This window comes from Pygocentrus nattereri, chromosome 11, assembly GCF_015220715.1.
Source record: "Pygocentrus nattereri isolate fPygNat1 chromosome 11, fPygNat1.pri, whole genome shotgun sequence".
Lineage (NCBI taxonomy): Eukaryota > Metazoa > Chordata > Actinopteri > Characiformes > Serrasalmidae > Pygocentrus > Pygocentrus nattereri.
This window is the reverse complement of record NC_051221.1, coordinates 14014656-14020287: the sequence shown is the minus strand read 5'-3', so window position 1 is coordinate 14020287 and position 5632 is coordinate 14014656. Positions and strand designations below refer to the sequence as shown.

Here is a 5632-nt window from a genome sequence, read left to right as displayed (position 1 = left end):
GACCAAGTGTCCTTAAACTTGGCGAGGGGGAAAGGGCTGGAGATGGATGTCTGCACTGGCGCTCTGGGGCACGACTTTAAAGCAGTAGTTCTGATCAGTTTCGCGCTTTTCTCTCACTTTTATGTCACATATGCTGGCTGTAAAGCGGTACTTCACCGATTCCCCGCGAAGTCATTAGTTAAGATGTAGACAAAGTCATTCAGAGTCAGAAGTGTTCACAGTGCTGGTGATGGGAACCCAGTGTCTGATGCCTCTGGAAGCTGCCTCACAGAAAGCTCTTACACGAAATGCTCGAAATACAGGCCGCCTGACGCCAGACACGTTGTTTTATGATAGTTTTGGGATACAGTTTTAATGTATTTGGATTCGTTTATTATAATGCATTCGTGGTGGAGGGGTACGCCCAGGGTGTTGTAAGGCAAAGTAGTCCCCAAAGAAAACAGTTTTTAAGAGTTACTCCTATTTTACCATCATCAGCATCACCTATAAAATGTAAAACTCCGGTCACTTGTGGTCATGGATAGTAAATAAAATGCCCATCTGTGTCGTACAAATGGTGACCCCTGGTTCCTATCACCAGAACTGTAAAGAAATCTGAATAATATCGATATATTTCTTCACAGTGAACTGCTGCACATTAAGCCACTCTGAATGACTTTGTTTACATGTCAGGGACTGAATTATTACAAATAATTGTTCAAAATGGATGGCATTCCCCTATAAGAGAAAGTGGTTAGAGTGGTTTATGCCACTCCATCCATCCATTCATCCATCCATCCATCCATCCATCCATCCATCAGTCGGTCGGTCGCCCTCCTCTCTCCCTCCTGTTGCCTTTATATTTGCTTCATTTCATTATGATATGAGAATATAATCCTCACAGTAATCTTCCACAGTCTTGCAGTGCACTGCACTTGACACTCTGACCTGTTTCACTGGCCATCAAACCATTGTGATGCCACACATGCCCAGTGTCCAAAAGGTAGGCCATTAAGTCAGCAATGGTTTGTAGTTGTGAGCAGGAAGGTTGGATTTCATAAACCAGTTGCGGAGTTCTGTTGCTTGGGTTTTCATCTGCTGCTCTCAAGTGTCCTTCAATTTGCCACTTAACCAAAATGTCTTAAGGTAAGTGGTTATTTCCTTTCCTTCAGTAGCAAACGATTCATGTTTCAGAAAAATGATGGTCTTTCCCATCGTTCACTCCTGTACACAATGCACAGTAATATAAAATTGTGCACATGCCATAATGTAGCCTTTTAGTAAACGATTAGTATGGAGAGATGGAAACCAGTCGCTGTATGCCAAGAATTTCTGAATGGTGTTGTTGGCTGCTGGGAGGACACAAGCATTTTTTTTGTCATATTTTAACCGATTGGCAGCAGGTAAATATGAGAGAAATCAAATGAAGCCATTCTCTGTGGTTCCGTTGTCCAGTGCAATGGGTAGAGAAAGTGGACAGTGACACAGTTCTTATTTTATTTCAAAATCCAGTCTCTACGAGTTTGAATTGAGAGTATTGGCTTTAATTTGAGGATATCTGTCTGTATTGAAGGTGAACCATGCTGCAGTCGGAGTCTAGGTTTTACCTATGCTCAGAAAGAGCCTATAAACTTCATACGTTCTCGTCTAAATGGGCTTTACCCAGAGACTCATCTGCCTTCAGGAAATCTTACTAAGAAATATGAGTCTGCCTCCCTAACGAAGGAATTTTATTGTGAGTCTTTGTGAAGTGAGAGAAACGTGTGCTGCATCTTTTGGCCTTTACTCGGACTGTAATATCAGGCCCGTTTGATATTGATTTTGTTTTGTTTTGAGAAGCGTTGAGGGAGCTTTCCTTTGTGTTTGTGTTGAAGCAAGTTTTTTTTTTTTGGGTCTTTCATTTTTTTTGAAGGGGGGGGGGCGGGTCAGATTTCTGTTCCAGCATGAAAAAGAGCATTCATCTGTATCTCGTTTGAATTGCCAGCTTGCATAATTCCGTTGTTTACATACTGCAGAGCGTTTCAGGATGATTGTGCAAGTGAGGCCGAGTTGCCAGAAAGTGCAAGTCATGTGTAGCACATAAACTTTACTTCTCCAAGAGTCTAAACCATTACAGAGCATGCCTGGTGGAGCATGGGCCATGTTTTCCATGCTTATAATTATGAGATTCTGGCCTGTATGTGGCATTGAGTGGTCCTCACGCAATTAGAGAAGGGGCTCTGAAGAGGAAATGTTCAAAAAGTCTTGATAAAGAAGGTGCAGAATCCTTTTGTCGTAGACCAAGTATGGCAGAAAAAAACTTCCAAACGAAAGGATTGTTTTATATGATGTGATAATATGGTGTAAGGTGTCATCTGGGCATGTCAGAATGCTGACCTGGGACCTTTCAGATAACTATACTGACAAGGACAGGAGGAGTTCTGATCTGGAACCTCGTCTGTATTGAAGTGTTATGAATAGGGGTTGGTCTGGGTAAAGAAAGGAGTTCAGATTGTGCATTTTGTACAGAATCCATGACGGAAGGAAAGTGTTTACATGCCCTGTTCTGTGACCTACATCTTAAACTGAAGTGTAAATAGCATGGCAACACAGCCACGCTCTGGAAGTGGGTGCCAGATAGGTTCTTTGGAGGGTTCTTTGAGGATCCTTTCAATGGATTCTTCTTTAAAGATCCATTTCATGGTAAATGAGGTGTGGGAGTGTGAAAGGTGTCAAATTTAAAGATCCTCCACATAATGTAAAGGATATAAAAAAAAATATTTAAAAAAAGAAAACCACTTCATTTTTCCAGAAGCCAGAGAGCTCTTTATGAATCTTCATTTGTATGTCACACTGTTTTCTTCTCCTCCGTTCTCTCTGAGATGCCTTAAAAGCTGGGCCTTACACTACTTTGAGTTTTGAGGCGCTGGCTTCCTACAAACACATAATGAATTATACGTCTGTTTGTTTATTTGTTTCTCCGTCTTCGTCTTCTTCTACTTATATCTCTCTCTCTCTCTCTCTCTCTCTCTCTCTCTCTCTCTCTCTTTATCTCTCTCTCCTTCTCTCCTTCCTTCCCTCCCTCCCCCGGGTGTGAGATATTTGCTGTACAGTGTGTTGCCAGAATCGTAGTTTGGAGTCGCAGCCTGCCAACCAGAGAGAACGTAGAGCCAGAACGCCTCCTCCAAAAATCTCTCACTCCGGTCAAGGCAAAGCAGAGGCAAGCCGCCCCACCCTGCTCACAGGGGCTCCACATCTCATGGGTTTACTTCAAATATGCCTACAGTGAAACCTTTAGCTGAGGTTTGATCCAGAGCCGTCACGATAAGTCATGTAAACTTGATTACTCAGTTTAAAACAAGGAATCATTGATTTAAAAAAAAAAAAAAAAAGTCCAGATGAATCGACAGTGCTCAGTCGGCAGTTTGCATGATGGAAATTGATGATGAAATTCTGGGCTGAAACCAAAACTGAAGGCAGTGAATACCTTGTACTTTGGCATCATAAGTCATTCAGAATTCCTTGCCACTTCAAAAACTTTGGCTACAGATGGTGTTTGAGTGCTAGCGGGAACTTTCTCGTTTTGTTTCTGTTGTTGTTGTTGTTATTTTCTGTAAAGCGAGGAGGACGTCACGTTTTCAAGTGATATCAAACCTGTAGTGGAGAAGTTCTTGGGTGTTGTACTTCTTCTTAATATTCAATATCGACAGAGATCATAAACTGCTTGAAACTTTGACATAGCTCAGCATTATTCTATTGTTTAGCACAGAAGAGTGAAGAGAACCAGCAGCTTTGTTTTATGGTCAAAGTGTTTGGCCTTTTTTTCCTATTACTCTCTAAATAAAATGGAATCATATTGTGGTGCAGACATAATATTGCATATTTTAAATTCTCCTACTGATCTTTCGTACTGTAAGAAACAGGGCCTGAAGGGCACAGCTGTTTATAAGATATTTTATTAGATTATATTTGAATTGAGTCTTTTTAAAGGCTTGATATTTCAGCTTTATCCAATAAAGGTTTTTAGTGGCAGCTCTGCTTTAGATCCTGGGAGTATTTGGGCCTGCAGGACCGGAGACGGTGGACGAGAAGCCCAGATTGGAGCAAACTGCAAATTCCGAAGCCATAATGCGTGGGAACAATGGGAACATAGGTTAATCCTCTTATGCTATTGCTGAACAAGCGACAGTGTGGCGAAGACACCTGTTACTGACTTGCCCCAGTCCAAGATTCCCTGTCAGAGGGACACACTGATCTTTGATCCTGCCCAAAAGAAGGAGAGAAAAATAGCATTCCTGATGGACAAGCCTCCAATCCAGTGCTAGTCAGAACCCATGCCTCATAGAAAAACCATCCTGGTTCTAAAGCCATCATCTGATGAACCAAGACAGTGTAGTTGTTGAACTTTGTAGACAAGAGTTTTAAAGAATGGCGTCACTTAAATCGAGTGTCTCCACTGAAACGATGGTTGCAAAATTATGGATTTTACACAACGGTTTCTAAACCTTCAGAATCATCTAATAATGTTGAAAAGATTTTCAGTTCCACCACTTTGGGGTTCTAGATGGCAACAGTTCATTTACGGCAATCAGTATTTGGTTATTTGTCACCTGATTTATCCAGTATCTTTCAGTCAGTACCTCTCATGTGCTTGGTTATGGAGGCAACTGAGAACATTGCCCCTGACCTTGTTGGTCAGCTTAAAAGGCAGAAAATTGTGGTATTTGATGTTGGCATTAAAGTTTGAATGTCAGAAAATAAACAGGCCACCGGTTCAGCTAAAACAGGGCTGTAAATTTGAGCTTGTTTGTAAGAGTATATTATGTTATACCCAAACCACAAGTGCCTTACCATGAGCTAGTTGCCAAGGACGTGATTGAGAGTACTGTAATGAGGCTTACTGCTCTAGCTGCTTTTACCTAGAGCTAGAATACTGAAAAGACATGTCCTTGTTCTCAATGTTACCTCGACTGACTAACATGATGGAACGTCTTCCATTGAGGAGAAAACGAGCCATCGGCATTTCGTTTTAGTGTTAGAGTTGGTTCATTAGCTTGTTCGAGACGGCCTCTGTTAGTCCAGCGTGGTGACCATTCACGCTAATGCTTTTCTTCAGTCCAGTGCAGTGGTTTACCGTGTTTGTGTAATATGATAGGTTTACTTTTTCACTTCGATTAGACAAACATACAGTCCTCAACTCCTATGGATATTTGAATATCAAAATGAGTGAGAGTTTTCTTTGCTAGTTTCCTTCCTTTCAGTCATCCTCGTTAAAGCGTTTGGTTGTGGACGATACTGCTGATAGCAAATTGCTGCTTGCCTTGTTGTTCAACTTAAAGAAGCAAAAGCAGAAAGAGAATTGTGGAGTTTGGAGTTGGCATTGGGTTTTGATGCATTTGCACAGTGAGAGTGTCGGTTTGTCAGGAGCTGAAGGCAGAAGACACCAAACGTCTTTCTAAACTTTCATCTGCCATACTTCATTGCCAGCATCCATCTTTTGAAAATTAGAGACTTCACACTGATCAAACTGCCTTTTAAAACCTTCTAAAAGCACCTTGTCTTCATCAGACTCGTATGAGCTTAAGAATGATCCACCGTAAAGAGCTCACCAAGTGTGGTCCACTTAATCGCTCCCTTAATCACTCGCTGAATCACTCCATAGCCATTTCAGATT

At 41.5% G+C, this 5632-nt stretch overlaps 1 protein-coding gene across 1 annotated transcript in view; it reads left to right on the top strand.

Moving 5' to 3' along the window:
* Positions 1 to 5632, top strand: part of LOC108435620 (zinc fingers and homeoboxes protein 2) — a 46937-nt gene that overhangs the window by 746 nt on the left and 40559 nt on the right. The window lies entirely within an intron of this gene.